The 21,093-nt window shown below is 43.0% G+C and overlaps 1 protein-coding gene across 3 annotated transcripts in view; it reads left to right on the plus strand.

Annotated features, from left to right (window-relative positions):
• Nucleotides 1-21,093, plus strand: part of PIK3CB (phosphatidylinositol-4,5-bisphosphate 3-kinase catalytic subunit beta) — a 279,429-nt gene that overhangs the window by 189,956 nt on the left and 68,380 nt on the right. For 2 of the 3 annotated variants that reach the window (XM_027686270.1, XM_027686273.1), the window contains exon 1: nucleotides 2,863-2,913. The exons of the other annotated variant lie outside the window; for it this stretch is intronic. The gene's annotated coding sequence lies outside the window, so the exon portion shown is untranslated. Of the gene's footprint in view, nucleotides 1-2,862; nucleotides 2,914-21,093 lie in introns of those variants that run through there. 3 annotated transcript variants of the gene reach the window in all.

A 21,093-nucleotide genomic window follows, 5' to 3' on the forward strand; every position in this document is an offset into this window, starting at 1 on the left:
TAGGCCAGGCAGACAAGCTGTCTGCTGGCTGAAAAATCCAACTGTGGTAGTGGACATATAAAATAAGATTTCTTCACAGCAAGGGTAAGAAACTGAGCAAGCCAGACTTGTCTCTGCAGTACCTTAGTAATTATTGTTACCCTTTCAGGCAATGTTTAGGTGCCACAGCTGTGTTCAGTGCATGGGGAACAGCCTTGGAAAGAATCATCTGTACAGGGATGGCTGGTGGAGGATGGAAAAAGTGAAGTATTAGCCATGCTCTGTGGGACGAAACTGTAAATTTGTATTAAGGAGCTGTTTTAGGGACACTCAGTGAAGAATCAGAGCCAGCAGTACCCTTGCTGCTCTTTCTTCTCTGAGATTTTTAAGTTGACACATTAGCTCCTTTGGCATAGATGGTCATATCAGAGCATCCAAAGGAAATAGAGTCCCTTCAAAGCAAGAGTTAGCCCACAGATGCCATAAAAGCTGCTGGTAAAGTGCTGTCAAAAGTCAGTCATGGAGAGCTATTCCTCAAAATCTGTAAATTGTGATGCAGATATGAACTCAAAACACCAGCAGCTGAGACTTACTAGTGGAAAACACTTCATAAGGTCCCGAGCAAAACCTTTTCCTAGTAGTTCCTTCTCAGCTGCTTATAGGGTTTTCATCACATCTGTGATTGATTTATGTAGGTGTTAGGATAGTTGCCTGGATTTAAATTATTAAACAACCACTTCTAGATGCAGAAGTGAGTACTGTCTCTTCTCTGTACTGAAAGAAACCAGCTGGATATATTCTTTTTCCTTGAAGAAGGCAGTTGTTAAGGAGAAGTTACATTGGGGAAAGAAGCAAACCACTGTGTTTTAGCCTGGATAAGTTCACTCACCCCATTTGTCGAGTGGGAAAGAAGCTTGCTATGGTGCAGAGAGTGTCATGAGCGGGCAAGGGGAGGTGGTGTCTTCCCTGTGGTGTGGGTTTATGCCAGATAAAATTTTGACTGAACTCTGACTTTTCTGTTTCTGTGGCTCCAGGTGGAAGCTCTGTATGCAGAGTGCCCCAGAGCACTCCTCCATGTGTGAGGATGATGTTGCAATACGGTGATAAAACTGGTAGGCACAGAAGCTTGTTCAAGGGGAGGGGAAGCAGCACCCTGCAAGAAATGACAAGGAACTGCCAGCTGGATTTTCTTCTCTGTCAGTGACGAGGTAGAGCTTTGCTAATTCCAGGGGGAAGGAAGAGATCTGGCACTGAGGATCTGCAAAGCAAACCCATGAGCCTGGAGAGGAGCCTGGAAAAGGAATCTCCAGGTGGAGGCTGCTTCAGCTTCCTTTGTTGTTTGTGACATTGGTTTTCCTGCCCTACTCAGACCCTTATTTGTGACCAGCTGTAGGACAGGGCTTGCAGTTGCTGTTGTTAATTGCAATCTATCACCCACACTATGCACTAAAAGAATGTCGGGCTTCAAAAATATAATGTTGCCATTTTTTAGCTTATATTCCAACTTTGTAGGTTCAAAAATTCTCATTAAACCTTTCTGTAAGTACTAAAATTTATAAGAGACCATTAATTCGAGTTCCTCTGCTGATGAACACCATTCTTGCTGCTTATGACAGACAATAAAACAGGAATACGAGGTTTAGCTTGCCCTGTGGGATGTTCCAGGCCTCCTACTAGGGCATTTTTTGGATTCAGGCTTTTCTTAGAAACTGTGTTTGCCTTTGGTCCAGTGATTGAGGTCACCCCTTCTATGGGGGCTGCTTATTGTCCTTTTAGCTCTAACAGTTGTCTCGTGTCTCCTGGCAGATGCCCTGACCTTCCCTCAAAGTAAAACTTGCAACCCACAGGAGCAGAGCTTTGTGCCTTACCACCTGACACAGTGCCAAATGTGATGGCTGAATTTGCACATCTGTGACCACTATACCTGAAGTTACAGGTTTTGACTTATTAAAACACCATCTTCCAGGTGGTGGCCCAAACCCCGGTGAAGGTTGGTACAAGGTCCTACTGAAGCACAGAGGACAGCGAAGGTGTTTTGATGGCCAGATGTTGGCAAGGTGTCTGTGTCAACTGTGGGCAGCTGGTTTCTGCTGTGCATTAGCACTGTGCTGGCTCAGGCAAGGCAGAGTATCCCCTGGTCTTGCAGGGGATGCCATGTGTCAGCCTGGGAGCTGGCAAAGAGCTTCTCCAGGAGTTTCTGTGGTAGATGGAAGCCTGTGGCCTGTGTGATGTTTGTGAGGAAGGCAGGCACCATGGGTGGCTAAGTGGTTGGAGACACCACTAGGAGAGCTGCCTGGGAAGAGAAGGAGGGAGATGTCAAGGATGCAGTGCCCTCAGTTGGCTGGGGTAGACCTGGGCCTTATGTACCCCCACTGGTGCAACGTGTTAACCTGGTACTTTCCAGCCAGATCCTCTAGGAGAATAGGAGACTGGCATGAAACCAACCAGGAGGTTTTATTGCAGTAATCACCCTTCCTGAGAGAAGGAGACAAAGGGGGAGAGAACAAGGAACAGCTGAGTGGCATTTAGCATGACTCAGTATTTCACTGTCAGGTGCAAAGTCATGGTTGAAAAAATCACGCTTGTGAACTGAGGAGGTTGGCTTCTTTTCTGCCCGGGGCAAAGGTACAGTGTGGTTCTGGGCCGTGCCGGGCTCTGCGTGGCAGTGGCAGGCTGCGCGTGTGTGGGCAGCGGTGCTTCGGGAAGTGCTAATGCCTGGGAAAAAAGAGGAGTTGTCCCGGAGCCAGCGTGGGGAGCAGGGCGCGGGAGCCCCGCTGCAGCCCGGGACACGCAGCGCCACATCCCCCGTATCGGTGTGTCTGTGCCTCGCTCGGGGCCGCGCCGGGGCAGAGCAGGAGGAAGAGGCGGTGGCCGGGGCGGGGCGGCGGTGCCGGGGACGCGCTGTCGGTGCGAGGCTGCGGGAGGCACGGCCGGGTAGGACCGCGGGGCGCGTCTCTGCTTTGCTTCATTTCTGACCTCCCACGACCCCTCCCCAGGACCGAGAGCCCCGGAGCGGGCCAGGAACCCGCGGCTGAGCGCCCTTCGGTCCGGGAGAGGGCACAGCCCGGTCCTCTGCCGTGGGACAGCCAGTTCCTCTTGCTCCGGCCCGCTGACAGCCGGCTCCTGGCTGCGGGGACTCTCTCGTGGTCCCCTCTCTCTCGCTGGTGGGGCTTTTCATGCTATGAGAAGCTTCTCTGTCCCACTGCAGTGGCGGCTGGTTGAGCGGCTTCCCAATCCCAGGTGAAAACCACCACACCCCCCCCCCCGGGGTGCTTCTGGGGTCTCTTCCCCTTTTCGGGTGGGAGGAAATGAGAAGAGGGATTTGGAATGGAAAATATCAGATGCGGCTGCATAAAAAAGAAACCGAGGGGGAGGGGGGGGAAAGAAGCAGAAGAAAAAAAGAAAATAGAATCAAACCTGATAAAATCAAACCTACCAAGGAGATGTGACTACTAATTTACTGGCTAATTTACCAAAAAGCAATAGGAACAGGGCCTCCAGTTGGGAAACTTTCACACCCCAGCAAGGTCTGGCAGCTGCCAGCAGTGGGGAAGTGGGTTGGCAGCATGTCTGAGGCTGACACCTCCCGCCTGCCAGCATGTGTCAGACCGTTTAGAGTGTTAATGACAAGGATTCACCAATTAAACAACATTTCATCTTTTCTTTCCTTAAATGTTTTCCATGTGTGCTGTCCTTAAGAGTAACCTCAAATTTTTCAAGTGATGTAAAGCGTTTATGTTGTCTGTTTTCTGTAGCAAGGTGCTTTCCTTAGCTGTGATTCATCACCTTGTTTTTCTTTACCAATTAAACTGCTCATGTGGAGCTCTGAGACAATCAGTGTCTCATCTTATGAGCTGGTCTCAGAATTAACAGCAAGTTTGTCCCTCAGATTGGGTTCTTGATAGACCAGAGGTGTTTTCAGTTTCAGGCTATTGTATTTTCCTGGCAATTGTAACACAAGGGAGGTCAATGATCTTTTAAAGCATGAGGGGACTGATAAGAGTGGAGCCTTGATTGCATATGCAGACGTGCTCTTGGGTTTGCTCCTCAGAGGCATCGCATGCCATAGGAGAGCTCAGACAGCTGCTGAGGCACCAGGGGCTATCCACTGCCCTGGCACTAGAGTCTGTACCAAATGCTGAAACACAATGTTCCAGTAATAGTTTTTGTACATTAAACACAAGGATTAGTGAGTTAATCTTTGATGTTGTCAGGGCAATGCACAGCATTCCCTGGTGAGCTCAGTCCCTTTGGGCAATGAGCGGACAGATACTGGAGCTGAGATGCTTGAGGAGGGGAAGAAATAGAGGAGGAACAGCAAACTACTTGCAATTCCCAAGCATGGGAAGAGTCTGGAAGTGCTGGGCTATAGCTCCTATTCTTGAAGCCTCCTGTGTTCTGCTGTGACTACATCTTTACCACTGGCAGCTTCAGGGGTGCCCAGAGCTAGGGCAGAACAGGCCTGATCACCAAATACACTATTTTGCAGAAAAATTGAGAGTGAAACATATAACTTTTGCCAACACTTGCGGTAGACTTTCTACAGTTTTGAATACTTTCGCTTGACAGCTTTGACTCAACTGCAGCCTGGCTTCCCTGGCCGGGCTCCCCGGTTGTGTCGTCACCTTCCTTCTGGGTGATCTCACACCTCGTGGGAGGTGTGCTCTGGCAACTGAACCACAGCTCCAGTGAGGCACCACTTCAAAACCAAGTGTTTGTTGAAAACCAAAAGATAGTAGATCTCTGTGATTTTAGAAATTAAATAGTAAACAGAGTGAGGCTTTTCATGGAAAGTTGTTGTTTGGTTTTTTTTTTCCCCCTGGAGAAAGCCACGATTTTCAGTAGAAACACATCATGAAGGGAGTTTTTTGAGCAGCCTCAGGCAGCAGTTACTAAGATCCAATATTAATGGAGGGATAAGAAATGAATGCAGTTGATCTTGTCTGTTTCTTGCTTTGACAGCATCCGTGAGTGAAACCCTGACTGTCACATCATCCCAGTGTGGCACTTTCTTTCCCAACAGTAGGTGGCCTGTATAAATCTTTAAGCTTCTTCCCAAAAGCCTGCATGGTGTATGTGGTAATAGTAGTCCCTTTCATTCCTTGGTGGATTTGTACTGTTTGTACACTAGTTGCCCAGTTCCTAGGCTGACAGGACAGTGAGTAGCCAGGTTTATTCACTCGCTTTCGAGGCCAGGTTTTTAGGACCTGGCAGTTCTACTGGGATGCTGTGTGCTACACCAAATGCTGTTTACAGGGAAAATGTCACAAGCAGGTTCTAAACTTGATAACCATGAATGCCCAGTTTTGAATAGTGGATTTTTTTCCACCCTGTGCAGTGTTGCTATTAGTTGGTGATGAAGTTTAGCCAAATATTTCTGGCATATCCTGCAGGAATCACATTTAAGTCTGTCAAACATTGTGGCTGGGAACCTTCCTCTGAAACATCTGGGTATGAACAGTGCTGGAAACAGGATCCTTGCAGAAATGAACCTTGTCTCTGAACCATTGTGGTTTTTCTAATGAGATCAGTTTGCCACCTGTATCTCTCAGGGGTGTGACTTTATTTTAGAGGTATTATAAGTGTATAAACAACCTTCTGACCTTCCTCTTTCCCATGTATTTCTTTATGCTCCATTTCCTTCTCTTCCTCCCCATCCTCTCTCACAGTCCTGTGTCCTTGCAGACATTCCTTGTTGCTGGCTTGAGACATGTTGCCAGCTGGACATTGTTTCACAGCTCCTTCAGACAAGAGGAGGAAAAAAAAGAGCCTGCTTGGTGAGACGGATAACCTTCAGGATTTAATGAGCACCTCTTTAATAGCAAAACCAGCCAAGCTTTGATAATACCTAGGTTCTCACCCCCTGACTCCTGAGTGTTTGCTCAGCAGAGCTCAGTAGTGGAACCCTTGAGTGTATATGTTGAATCAGCTTCTCCATTTCATGACTTCAACAGACAGTTGTGAACACTAAGACCAGAATTCCCCAGGGAGACTGTGACCCAGGGACTCTGTTGTCCTTGGCAGAGTAATGCTGTGACAGATTTATTACTACTTTTCCTTTATGTTTCTCAGATATAAGGAATTCATGTTGAAGGCCTGAATATTTGGGATAGTATTTTTTATTTACTGTAATCAGTCAAAACAATACTGGCACTGAAACTTCTGTGGGAAGGTTGTTTGTCTACTTGGCATAACAAGAAGGATTATTAACATAACCAGTCTTGCAGGTGATGATAAATTCAACAAGCATTACTTCTACTTTTTTAAGTGGTTGGTTTTCATTATTATTAATTTTTCACATAGGTGCCTTATTCCAGCTGACATAAATTCCTTTCAGAGTGGACCTAAACCTTGTAATTTGCCAGGAAGTTAAGACAGCTTTTTATTTAAAATACAATTTCCTCCCCTTAATGTAGCAACCAAAACTAGTGCTTTTCTTTTATCTTGTAGAAAGCAAAACATCATGACATTATCTCAATTTTGCAAAGTTACCTTACATTAAGTTCTATGTCTTACCAGTCCATCTTAAGAGGAAGAACATGTCTGTTAAATCACGGGATCATTTGTGTCTTCTCCTTCAATTAATCACCTCCCCCCCCAACAGGCCAGGACAAAAATAGTTTTCTACTGTTCTTATATATTTATCTTCAATATTGAGTGTAGCACCCTGAATCACAGAGGTCAGACTGAGAATGGATGTAATACTCCTGAAGGGCATATGTGCATTTTGGACCAACTTGCCCTTCTGATCTACTTACACCTCCTTTGTGGGGTTACTCACAGCTCTGACATAGTGTTGTCAGCTTACATGTAAGCATTAAATTGCTTTTGTGGCTTTGATGGACATCTGTCCTGGTGAATATATATTAGTTTCTTGCTGGAACTAGTATCCAGGTTGAAATGAAAGACCAGCTAAGTAATCTTACTCATTTTACTGCCTCCATTGCATGTATACAGATCATTTCCAAGCATGCCTTTGCTGTGCAGTACATACTATATTGACTACAACAGTGTCCTGTGGGCTCAATGGCTTTTGGAAATGGAGCAATAAAACATAAATTCATGAGAAAGTAATGTAACAAGCTATTTATTATACTGACTGAAATGTATGTGTGAGAAAAGTTACCCTTCTAATAGTGTAAATAGAGAGCTACTTGTTTGTATATGTAGGAAAGAAAAAAAAATGCTGTGCCCCCTCAGTGTTATTTTTACTAACAGTAAATATGTTTATCTTTGCCCTCTGTGAGCAAGTGGTGGGGGTATATCTGTTGTTAAAGGAAATTTATCTGGTTTTGCTTTAGTTACCCACTTGTTTTGGGGCATCTGATGAGTAAGGGCCACTTCATATGGTTATTTTATAATGAGAGCACTGCTCTTCTGGTGCAAACATACCTGGCAGCATCACACCCTTACAGCTCTTTTATCAGTGACTTACTGAACTTTCCCTAGTCTAAACAAAGCTTTGATGCTGCTCTTTGTGTTAGTTGTTTTCATTTGAGACACAATTTTTTGTTTAGTTCCACTGAAATCTGCTCTGCGTCATTCTTTTGGTGCAGGTTGCTTTGTGGTGCTTGATGTCATACAGTCATAGAATCACAGAATGGTTTGGGTTGGAAGGGACCTTACAGATCATCTAGTTGCACCTTCCTGTTATTGGCAGGGACACCTTCCACTAGACTGGGTTGTTCAAATTAATAAAATAAACTGTCTTGGAAAATACTGTTTGTCCTAAACTAAACTTAAGCACAGCCTTAGTGGTCAGACTACAGAGGGCAGGGCATACCCTACAAACAGTGATGGGACATGTGTCATCTCTACATGTCCCTAAGTCTTTTGGCTTCCAATTAGACAGACAGAAATGTGTAGCAATGTAAATAATTGCTTATATCCCTCTTCTCTACATGCCTCCACAACTAAAATGCTGCAGACCAAGTAAATATTAAAAAGGAATGTCTATTTCTTGTTTTGGCTTTTAACTCGAGTAACATTTCAATGGCAAAGAAATTTCTATCCTGACATTCATCTTTTGTGATGTGGTCCAGTGAGTAACAGTGTAAACTGTATTTAAACATAGCAATTACAGAGAACAAAGGGATGGCTGACAGAAGTTGGTCCTGTCTGTTTACATTACAGGGCTCCTTCAGGAGTGCAGGTGGCATCAGAAGGCAGCAAAGTGTCCTCTCAACTTTGCTTCCTAAAATACAAATTCAGATGAATTTCCTTTGCCCTATAACTAAGCTCTGGGTGATGGCAGCTTCCTCAGCAGGGTTCAAACCACCCTTAACACTATAGGGAACTTTCTTATGAGTGACCTAGTGACTTCTCTAGTTCTCCTTTCAGTTTTTTTATTTGCTTGCTTTTTTTTTCTGATTTTTCAGCTGCATATTTTACTTACAGTATCTCCACTCTGTTTTCGGTGGCTGAGATGGGAACACGGAAATCCCATTTTTTGTGTTCCCCAGCTGCACATCCAGTGTATTATCCACCTGCATTGTCAGGGATTTCCTGTTTTAGAAGATTAATTAGAGTTAAGCAACTCTGAGTTCCTCTAAGAGAAACGATTTTCCTTTCCTGTATAGCAAGGGAGATTGCAGGCTTCTGAGGCTGTAAACTTCTTTAGACCCACCAATATAGCAGCTGGTACCATTTAGAGCCACTGTCTGGTTTCAGTTCTCTTACATCGATGTACATCTGAGTAGCTGCTGTTGCTCCCTTTACCTCTTTTAGAGGTGGTTGTCCTTGTAGGCAGAGTTTTTCATCCAGCTAGAAATTTGCCTCTTGCTGTCATTCTCTCTTTATTCCAAGTCAAAAGGCACTATCTGTATTTTACCACATCTCCAAAAATGACTGCCCTGGTCGACTTTTTCCAGTGAATTTTGCTTTGGCAATTTTCCTCATTCATGTCTACCTCAACAAATCACTTATTTCTTCCCTTGTACTTACCTTAGTACCATTTGGTTTGGATATTGGTGTTTGGGTGCACTGCTTGTCCTCAGCCCCTGGAGATGGTGCCAGAGCCACAGTGCCATTGGCCTGGTGGTGCCAGTGCCTGAGGGAGCTGGAGGAGCTGGCAGGGACCGTGTTCCTGTAGGATTGCCTGCCTTTCTGGTGCTTTGCAGATCTGTGAAACCACTTGGGAGTAACAGAAGCACACACATGGCATGTTCTTATTTTTTTCGTCTCAGAAGTACAAGCAAATATGAGCCCCATCACTGCATGTGTTGTTACCACAGTTATTTTGAGGCAGTTAGGGGGAGGCACAGGCAGGTTGGTTGAGATAAAATAACAGAGCCATAACCTGCAGCCAGGCTGATGAGTTCACGTGTGCCCTGAGAAGGCAGACCCATCCCTAGAGGCTTCTAGCGTAGTTGTGTAGTTATGCTTTCTATGTAATTCCTAGAACTAATAAAAATAAAGTGTAAGCTGCATCTGTTATGGCTTCTGTTAGTGTAGTTTGATCTCTTTGCTTTAAACTGGGAGCACTCAGGACAGATAGCTCCATAAGTTTAAGTAATCTCGGTCTTTGCTGCTTGTTTTTGTTTTTTCTCACTGTGCTTTTTATTAGTGACTTGTTTAGGGAAGGCAAGATGGGAAGTTCATAGATGGGAACTGCCAGATTTCCAAAGTTCCAGAACTTGATGTGTTGCATCTCTGAATCCAACTTGTGACTACAAGTGAACGTGAAGTCAAGAAGTAGGATCAGTGGAATGACAAGGGACAAGAAGGGATAAGGGGGAAGAAAAATAAAGGGGACAGTGTATCCTCCAAAATGAATAGGAAAGCATGGTGAGACAGGAAGGAGTTCATGAGGGACATTGAGATCTCTAATCTTGCTTCTAATTTAGGCACAAGCTATAAAAACGTATGTATTCATATATCTCTCATATGACTTGCTTTGAAGGCTGGTAGGATTCTCCATGAATAAAACTCTTTGTTCCTTTCGCTGACCTGTCATCCTCAATCTTTTAAAATAGTTACAATTTAGCAGCAACTGTAAGAAGATATTTGAGCTGGTCTCCTGATTCCACCCTGGCATCCGGAACCAACACAGCAGTAAGTGGTTAATGAAAGCTGTGAGAAACAAGCAGTTTGGTCTGTGTGTGCCATGGATACATAACTGACTGGAGATGGCAGGGCAGCAGAATGAGATGTTGTCTCATTACAGTTTCAACAAATCTCATCAAGCCCAGATCTAGCATTGTTGATTTGAGACTAAGAAAGAACGTAATTCTTAATAAACTCTTGGGAGATGCTATTCAGGAGATTTCATTTTTCTCTCCCTCCTGTTTTATGTCTAGGTGGAATTTTGGCCACAAACCAAACTTTTGCGGGGTTTTTCTCCACTGTGTACTTAATTTGTCTCATGCAATTTTAAGGAATTAGACTAAAATACGTCAGCTTAGCTAGAGAACATTTTTTTAATCTGATATAACAAAAATAATTTGATAGTGATTTCAAAATTCAGTGACAAAAATTAGAAAAATAACTTGACAAATGATAGGCTGCTGCCAAATACCTTTGTAAAGGTCATGCTCAGTGAGCCAGTTTGGAGAAAAAATGTGGAAAAAAATTGAGTTAAGCTAGTTCTTTAATAAATTACCCCTTAATATCATTACAATGTACATCAGATAGGAAAAAAAATGAAAGGAAAAATATGAATTTGAAACCTTGGAAAATCATAGTCAACTAGATGGAAAGACTGTAAACTGATGGGAGGAGTTGGAAAAGGGCAAAATGTACAGAACTTGACGTATGCTGAGGACAGACTGGCTTGGAAGGAGGGTTGGAGTCAGCAGGATTGCTCAAGTGTGTGAGGGTACATGGAATCAGACACTGCAGACCCGGAGTGCAAAACGCACTGATTTTCTGTGCATTAAAAAGGCAGATTGCTAATTAAGATACTCAGTATCTGTCAAAGAACTTGAAGCAGCCACAGTAATGCGGATCTGGCAGTAAACTTGCCATACAGGCATTCGTTTGTAGCCTTCTGCCTCCAGTAGCCTCAGTCGAACCCTGATGCATTGAGTGCCATCGTTTGGTGAGTGCAAAGCTCTTCGCTGAGGTGCAGGTCAGGTGTTCGCTGCTGAGTGACCCGGTCACGTGTATCAGCTGGAAGAGCATATTCCCATCACTGCGAAATGCAGGTGAAGGAGGGAACTCATTTCTGGTGTAGAGACAGGGAGGAGCAATGTTGGGACAGCTGAGGCTTCTGCTGGGTGTGTTTTACTCAGCGTTCGCCCAGAAGGATTTATTTAAAAATTCCTTGTTTTAGACAAGACGTGCCACATGGAGCACAGGATTGTCCTTTGAAACTACACTACAGAAGCACTTTTCAGGTGTATCTTAGCAGGGCATGGGATAAGTGTTACACCACTGCAGTGATCCGTACGCTGGAAGTGGCAGCGCTGGCAGGGGCAGCCCCCGCAGGAGCTGTAACTGCGGCAGTGAGAAACACAAAGCTGCTTTTGTTGAGTCTCCCTGCATTATTATTCTAATTCAGGGTTTACACAGTGCAACAGCCCCACTTCTATCAGATACTAATTAGGGTCCGTTTGCATTTTTCCATCTTTTGAGGGAGGTTATCACCTGATCTTTAACAACTTGAAATAATCAGGTTTTTTAATAGAGTTCATATGGCCAAGCCACTATAGAACTTTTTATCTATTCCCCCAGCTATTGTCACGAGGGAAGGAGAGAAAACAACAAAACAAAATCATGCTCAGCTTTTCAAACTATGTTTTATGGATAATTTAGCTGAGCATCATCAATTCTTAGGTTTGAGTAAAATGATTAAGCCACAAAGTGTAATGGCATGTTCTTTGATAGAAAACCTGACATTTTGTAACAGGACCTTGTTTTTCATATCTATGTATATTTCTTTATAACATATACCTGTGAAAATGATAATTTAAGATGTGACTAAGATTAAAAGAGGTGAGGTATGTGTCTCTCTAATACCTTTGTCAAGCCTTAGAGTCAAGATTTAAAGGTTAACTATATATTTTTAAGTTAAATTATTAAAGGAAAGCAGAAATTTTAAATTATAGTGTTTTAAGAGGTTATTTGGGATATAATATGTGAAGGAATTAGCATAAGATGGTTTTTAAGTTTACAGGTGTTATTACACAAATTAAGATCTTTTTCACTACAATGTGGGGATTTCTTTTTCTGTATTGTGGCTGTTCCAGGTACTGGATCTGTTGTTGATGGTGTTTGAGAGCAAAGGTGTGTGAGAGCTGACACTTGATACTTTTTGCTGTTCTGAAACACACATCTAATCCATACTGTAACTGAGTTACCCTAACTGGAAGTTGTACTTGACAAAAGGAATTGTAAATATAGTTTAATGACAAGGTAAGGATGCACTTGAAGTTTCAGTTTAAATGATTCTGTGTTTGCATCCATTGTATGGGGCACTAGAAATTTGGATTACGCGTGGGGTGGTTAAAGGCAGCATGCACTCCTTTGATGGCATTACCTCCCTGTAGTGTAAGATATGGATCACTGCAGCTGAAACAGCCTTGCCAAAGTCCTCTGCTCACCAAAGTTCTCTGCTCAAAGCTCCTGGAGTTAGCACACAGTAGTGAGGATACAGATCTGTGTGTAGACAGGTATGTAAACATTTCCGCACGCCACGTGTGCCTGAGCTGTCATTACCAACCAGGCTTGGCCTTCCATAGTCATTGTTATCTGCCAGATGGGTGTGCTCCCAGCTCCCTGGTGGGTATACAGGACCCTGCAGAGAGGGCAAGGAATCTGTGCTGCTGCCAAACACTGCGTTACATCCACAAGATCGTGGTGGATGACAGGCTGAGGTCTGTCATTTCTTGCATATATTAAGAGCTAGAAGGGCAGAGTGCTGTGGAGTTGCAGGAGGTGTGGATTATATCCATTTATACTTGTTTGCAGGGTGCACGCCAATAAGCCCGCTCAGGAAAGCCCCTCTTCTCTCTGTGGCACTGTGTCCTGCTTTATCCCGTGCACTGCTGGAGTGGAGGCTGTGGCAGATGCCTGCCTGTTTCCCCGGGCCCTGTGGAGAGGGATCCAGGCAAGAGCTGGGGAGCATGTTCTGCTTTGCAGGTGGTGGTGGGTGGGTGGAGGGGGAAAAGGAGAATGCAAATGCCTCCCTTGCTGTCATCACATTCCTCTCTGTATAGGAACTTTGTACCCGAGCTCTGGTGCCCTCAGTGCCCTGACTGAAAAACAAACAACTTTTCAGTTGAATAGAATGTCTTGAAGAGTCTAGAAGCCAATGGTCCTTCCAAGAGTCCTCTTAGCCCTAACATTTTTAGAAGTCTGGAAATCAGTGGTTTTATTAGTCTCTCATAAAAAAAAAAAGGTTATTTCACAATATAAGGAAGAATTAAGAATGCAGTGAGTTATTCTTTCTTAGGAAAGCAGCACTGGCCAGCCCAAGCTTTCTCCAAAAGTGTTGGTGGATGGTTTGGTCTTTCCAGTCGTTCTTCTGTGGGGGAACTAAAAGCAGCAGGGAAGTAGCATTCAGAAACCCTTCTTTAAAATGTTCTTACTGAGCACTGGCATTCCTGTGATAGCTTTTATGCAATCATTAACTTAACAATCTTCTGAGCAGGACAGGCTCGTTCTGGCATGGTTTTGCTTTGTGCCTGTCCTGATCAGCCCCCACAAAAAATAGACCCCCATCAGTTACTGAGATGTGCACAACAGTTGTCACGTTGTTGTGATCTCATTTTGCCATGGTGGGTGTAATTTCATTTTCCCTGTGCTTTATTGTCCTTGCACAGTCGCTGCTACCAGTGCTGCAGTTCTCATACAGAGGTGGGAAGCTTTGGTGATGGGAGCTGTGGTATTCACTATCACTAACCCCATTACTTCTCATCCAGATGTGGGAGATCAGGCAAAAAAGGCTACTGCTGTAAGCAGGGGGACAGAAAGGGCTTGGAGGAGGTTTTCTCTGGTGTTTCCGCTTTCCATATATTACCCAAACAGGAGCATGGTTCTTACTATTTGCAGTTACTTAGACCCTTGAATCTAAGTAATGTTTAGCACTGCTATTGTCACATCCTCAGCTGGACTGCAAGTTCTATTGCCAGGAAAACAAATATGGAAAGGAGAACAATCCAACAACTTTCAATCCTGTGCAGTTAACAGACATGAAAAGAAATAATTTATACTTGGAATAAGCTATAGAAAATGCATTACTTTACCTTCTTACTTAACAGCTCTATTCAAACTTACTGCCCAAGCACTTTTCAGGGTGGAATTTGGTGTTGTTTCCTGGGAGTTCCTTGGATACTTGAACCTAGATCAGTCTCTTCTGCAGAAAACCCTTCATGAAAGTACAAATCCCAGTGGAAAATCCCAGAAATTTCCTTGGACACTTCTCTGCAAGACTAATGACTCGCAGTCTCATGGAGATGATTCAAGAACCCATCTTCATCCCAGTGATGTTTTAGCCTTACAGCATGTCCCCTTTTGGTTAGTTGGCTCAGAACTCCATTGGTCCCTGTTGTGGAGAGTGTCACAGACAGTAAAGGAAAGAAATTACTGGCATATGCTGTGCAAGCAGTGTGCATGGCTAAGGCCATACCAAATGCCAAGGAGATTTCTTCTACCAAAGGGAAAAGAACTGTGGCTTCCCAGCACTGTGCTGTCACACCCTTGGGAAAAAATGTAAAAATACAAAATCTCAAAACTGGGGTGGGGAATGTTGTTGGGCAATGCATGATGGGGCTCATATAAAACATCCTTGGTGGTATGAGAAAACCCTCAGCTTGTTTCCAATTGGAACTTGTCCTTTGTTATTAAAAGTATTACCAGATCTGTAACACCGTGAGACCTCAGGTTGCCCCATTGCATAGGATATAAGGCCCATCAGAGGCTTTCAGAGAGGGCCGTCTCTGAGTGAGGATTCATGAGGGAAGTTTTCAGGGGTTTAAGATCTATCTTGGAGATATTGCAGGAGGAAGATTCCAGTCAGTGATTGGTGAGAAGTGCTTCATTAATATTAAGTTTTAGGTGCAGAAGAACTGAGGAAGTTGTTTTTCCATTATCACAGGGGGAAAGCAATACCAGTTAAGCCAAGGCCTACAGCTGAAACATTTACTGGAAGTGTTTACATATTACTTAATACCTTGACATGTATTATTCAACTTGTGTAATGGCAGCTGGGGTGGAGCAGGGAGGAATGGCTTTGCAGAAGAATTTGTTTGTTCCCCATGGAATAGTTTCTGATCACAGCTACCTTCTTTGGCAGTGAGATACATTCCAGGAATAAAAAAATGTTCTTGAGCCACATTTTTATGAACTGCTGGAATGTGCTGTCTTGCAAAGGTGACCTAACCTTGTCCAGATGGTTAGTCCTTCTCTGAGCAGTGGCACCCTGTCAGTCTTTCTTCAGGGTAGAGCAGAATTGCATCAAAAGCCCCCTGTTAGTCCCCTCCAAGCAGGAGAGCTACACACTAAATATTGGAGCCATTTAAATGGATGCACTTCTCATACTGGAAACGAAACACCTCTTTCCCTCTCAGAGGGAGGCAAGTGCTCTCTCCTGAGCAAACCACTTAAGGTTCAGTTTTCCTCATGTGCCCAAAGGACTTTCTGAGCTGCAGCCAAATGGGCTGTGTGTTGAGGAAAAGGCAAATAGAGCTCCCCTGCTCATATGAGCGATGCCACAGGGATGCAGCGAAGGAGAATGGAAGGAGAATTAGATTGGGAAGCGTGAAGTTAAGCTGGCATCTCTCTGCTTCCCTCATCTACACAGCCAGTAATTTCGTGATTCACCTGCTGAATGATTTGTTTCGCTGACAAAGCTCTGATAAACAGAGACTTGGCATCATTTGCATAGGTGTTTAATCTAAAGGTGTATGAGTCATATAAATGAAACTTTCAGACTTCTTGTGATAGATTGTCACAGAGAGTAGGTGAAACACACAGACTTTTATTTGGTTAATCAATACCTGAAAATGTAAAAAGTGATTTAGCACAAAGCCTGACATTTCCAAAATAGTAAGACAGATTTACTTTCTAGTTTTGAAAGGATAATCATGTACTTGTCCTCTTATGCTGCAACAATTTGTGTGTGTGTGTGATGGCATCTAGCCAGACTTTGTAACATTAGCTCTTGAGGACTAAAAATGAAGATGATGCATATGTATCTTGGAGAAACTGTCTAAAACATAATTCCTAGGAACATGAGTCTTCCTGATTCGGGAGGACTGGATTGTCTAGCAGGAAAAGGCTGTGCAGAGTACTGCTTCAAAAAACATGCTGGTATTCTGGGAATCTCTGCTGCGTTGGTTGTGCAGTGCTTGTTAATAACACTCGTGGATGCTGCTACAAAATGTGTCAATGTTTGTTTTTCTGAGGATAGGACTCGTGGCTCTGGATTATCGGAAGTTCAATTAATGGAACTGTGAGATGGAAGTGTTTTAGTCTGTTCCAGCAGAGCACTGAATATAAATGGTTCTCACTGATTTCAGTGTCTTCGTGATTCTATTTGCACTGATCTTATTCTGGAAGAGCAGTTTTATAGCAAAATAAACATTGAAGTTAAAGGCTTATGAATTAGTATTAGACAGTATCTAGAAACTTGAAACATCCTTAATAAGAAATCTGTAAATGCCTTTTGAATGCTTTTTTGCTAGATATATGTATTTTTTATAGTCCTTTTAAAAATAGAAACTCATCAGTAATATTAAAATTACAAAACATTAACCAGAGGGAAGCAGTTAAAATCTGAGATTTCAAATAGGGATTCAAAATAATAGTGCATTTTTAGCTAAGAAATTATATTTTTAGCGGAATGATGATGCAAATAGTATTTGTTGTTTTTCCTGTGCTTACTGTTTTTTAAAATTTCACACCTTTTTTAGTTTGCCTTGCTCTGTAGGTATGGATAGATGTACTATGTATAGATGTACTGGCTTTCTAGTAGTGTGTGATAATCAATGAGATTATTGTGATTGTGCTTTCAGTGAGATAGTGAAATGTTAATGCAGTACCTGTGTTTTATGGTAGCAGCAATGTATCCCATTTGCTTTTATCTCTTTCTTTGGTTTGCACATGACATACAACTTGTGCGAGATGCAGAAAGATTTGGGTTTGAGCAAGTCTTTCATGGTTCACAAATGGCACATGACCAAATTCTGAAGTGATGTGCACTGTGCACTGCAGGTCAGTAAATGTGTTTGACCCAAAGAATAACTACAGCAGTGTGCTTTTAGGCATAAAGACTGTGCTTCCTCTCTTGTGGCAGTTCTACACAAAATGAAGTCTTGCTAACCCTGGCTTACACCATTGTGGCTGGACAAATGGTGCAAGCAAACTTGAGAAAACATCAGCTGAAAGTCTCCTCAAGGCCAAACTCTGAAATAATACAGTGTACTTCATGTCCACAGTCATTAGAAATTGTGACAGACTCATCAGTATTCCTGATCATTATTCGTTTTCACAGTTGTCACATCTGTTCTGTTATCAGATTCGCCTTAACAAAAAGGCCAGCTAGAAAATAAATGTGTAAAGAAGGTGGGAGAGCTATGGATTTCTTTAAACCATTTGTGTTCCAGTTCCTGTAATGAATCTCTTCCTAGTCTTTGCCTCTGGCTGAGAATAGTAATATGCCATTAACCCAGGAGATTTAAAACGGGCAGTGCTGTGCTTGGAAGGGTGTCAGAAATTCCTCCTTTAAGGATGAGAAGGTATTTGATTGCTTTTTCAGTTGTTGGATAGCCTAACCCTAGTAAGCATTTTAGCAAAAGGGAACTACTAAAGTAATTGTGAAGCCTGATGTTTGATTTTCACAATTAGCAGATTGCAAAGAGGGGCTGGTAACACAGATGTATCCAGGCAGGTACAGCAGCTGTTACACTTGAAGTGCTATCTCACACATTACAACCTGCTGGACATGGAAGCCTATTTTTAGTAAAAGAATAAATAAGCTGGCTGTGCCCTACTTTTTGTCAAAATGTGTCATGGGATCTTTGTATTTGATTAGAAAAGTCAGTAGAAATTACACAAGGGAACTCAGTGCCTTGTCCAAAAACTGGCAATTCTAACAATCCAGTGCTGCCTTTTATTACAAAAGTATGTTAATATTGGTTATGAGTTTAGACCCAAAGTGGGGACAGGGGATAATAGCTGGTGGGAGACTTGCCTGTGTGGGGTGTGAGGTTAAATGTGGACACAAGTCCTGTTATATTAGGCAGTAGCTATTCAAGATGCTTTTGGATGAAAGCATTTGTTTTGCATTGATGGAACTATTTTTGCAAAGTCTGTATTAGGAAACTGGAAAAATGAAAGATATGTAGAGTTACTTGTACGTAAAGAGAGAATGTAGCAGGAAAGTCAGTTGGCCACTTCAGGATGCTGTTGATTGTTGTAAAGACCTTACTCTTACTAATTCTGAGCAGTTTTTGTCTTCACTGGCTGATACAAGATGGTTGTGCAGCTACCTCATGAGCAAGCTGTCTTGTAAAGTGTGACCATACCCAGAAACCAGAACAGACGTGGAAAAATATACATCGGCTATAATAGAGAATTAGTGAAAAGTAAGTACTTTCAAGCAGTTTCTCTACAGATAAGGGATATTAAAAATTTGCTGCTTTATTACAATAGAATTGGCATAAGCTGATCAAAATGCCACCATTTAAAAGTGCCTGCCTAAGAGCTCCTGACCACGGAGTTACTGTATTTGGAGGCAATATGATGATGTGCCTTCTGGGTGTGGATTTACAGGGTAGGGCAGGGGGGTTCAGCTCCCAACTCTTACTGGCACACTTGCAGCCTCAGTGCAGAGGGACTGTCCTTTCCAATTCCCCAGTCCACAGCCTGAATTTAGGGAGCCCAAGAGAAGCAGTCATGCTCTGTGGGATCCCAAGCAAAGCTGGTGCTCCAGAAGGAGAGCTTTGGTGGGGTAAGGCCTCTCTCCAGCTTGGACCTGCTGCTGTACACTAGCTCACACAGCTTGCCTGGGCGTCAAAAAGGGGAAGGAACTAAGCCCACTCATTCACAGCAGGGCTGAGTCTGCCCTGGTGGGTGCATCAGCTGATGTGCTGGTACTTCTGGTGTGTTACAGTGGCCAGGGAGGTCAGGGAGGTTGAGGAAGAGGCCCTCTATTTCAAGTGACCATGTGTCATTTCAGTTAGACTTAAATTTTTAAATGAGAGGCCTCAGACATGGAATTCAATAGGTGGAACAGAGCAGTGAAGTGCCAGGTTGGTGACTGTTTGGGTATGAGTGCTGCTGGCTCTTCGAGGGACTGCTGGGCTTTGCCTCCCTGGCTCCTGTACCTACACTGTAAGTTCTCAAAACTTTTCTACTGAATTTTACTCATATTAGATAACTTGGTTTAGCAAAGCACTGTTAAAAGCTCTTGTTCTTGCTGCAGGCTGTTGCTTCATTAACCAAACTCAGCATCTGTTTTGTCTGACATCTGCATTTGCAGCCTAGTCCTGAACGTCACTCAGCCCATTATTTGCTGCTGCCTCCCCCTTCCCCACAGTCAATGTGAGACACAAAGGGAAGCTTATAATAGACACACATGCTGGTGCAAGCACTGGAACAGAGACCAACCTGCAGTACAGAGCACCTCTGACGGAACGTTGTGCTTACAAAATTGAGCTCGTGTGTTACACAGAGTTCTTCACTGTGCCATTAGCACTCACCAGGGCACCCTGAGAGACCCTCATGGCAATGGCCAGCTTGGATTTCACAGAATGGTCTGTCAAATAACTGCAGAGATGGGGAAGGTCCAGGCCAGCAGGCCAGTTTTTATTTAGTAGCTGAGGCTGTTACAGGACCATGCTATCCACATACCTTATCTTCTGTCACATCATTTATATGTGCTGCTCTACTTTAACCTGGGGCATGAAATCATGTATTGGGAATCTCTTAGTATTTCCCTTTTAGGAGATTATATATAGACTTTGACAGTTAAACCTGATTCTTGTGATTTATTTTCCTAAACACGTGGCTTGAAAGTCACACCAAAATTATTCACTTGTTTATTAACACCTCTTAAATTTCAATGGCTAATGATTTTATCTTCCAAATGGTAACAAGCTGCTACCTTAGGCAACAGGGGACATATTTTTTCTGGTAGAGATGAAGGAGGGACTTAAAAGGGAAGATGAAAGTTTTGTTAATAAGCTATTTTTTTGAATGCCATAATCCAGACTGGCTTTTCTCTAGTGACTACTGAGGAGACTGACATGTTATTTGTCATACACAAGATATTCTAAAGCCTTTTATTGTGAAACTACTGTCAGCAAGCTGACAAAGGGATGACCATGCAGCATCTACTGTTGCTCACATAGTAGCATAACCTTTTGAACATAACCTTTTTTTTTTTTTTGAAGAAAAGTAATACTGATGAGAGATTCTCATGTTATTCTGTATTCTCCACCAAGCATTCCTGTGCATTAACTACCCAAAGCTCATTTGGTTTGTAGATGTTGCCATTGTGTCACAGTATCAGACAGTAACAAGTTGCTGTGAGTATTTGAGTTTTGTAATGAATGATTTCTAAGCATCTCCTGCCCAGTATTTTGCTGTGTTCTGGATCGTTGTACTTTAGATTTAACAACTTCGGTATTTTTCAGATTGACTTTTTCTTCCTTAGGCCAAACATCCGTAACATGGCATTTCCACTTGCATTTTCTTTCTCTGTGTGGGTCTGCTGACACGGTTCTCTGAAGTTTGCAGATACACAGACAATTTAGTTCCTTTTTTCTGATCACTGCAGTGACACAGGACTCAAATAATGCAAGCCCAGAACACTGGAAATGACACATTTTCAAGTGACCAAGAATGTGCCCTAGGTGTACAGCTGTTTCACATGCAAAGACATGACTCAGATACAGCCTTTTTTAGACAAAACCCCTTTGTTATATTGAGAACACATGTAACAATAGCCTGGGGGGTGAGAATAATAGAACGTTTGTTGTTTTGTGAAGGGGGGTGGGAAGGGAATCTAAAGATAAGGAAATTGAAAATTAAAATTATATGTAAAGTCTGGGGTTTTTGCTGCCACATAGGGTATGAAAACATTTCTTTAAGACATTTCAAGGCAAGTTCCTTATCCTTATTGCACACGCTTTGCATGACAAGTCCATGTGTGACAATAACATAAATATC

This window comes from Neopelma chrysocephalum, unplaced genomic scaffold (genome assembly GCF_003984885.1).
Source record: "Neopelma chrysocephalum unplaced genomic scaffold, ASM398488v2 Primary Assembly neopelma1_70, whole genome shotgun sequence".
Lineage (NCBI taxonomy): Eukaryota > Metazoa > Chordata > Aves > Passeriformes > Pipridae > Neopelma > Neopelma chrysocephalum.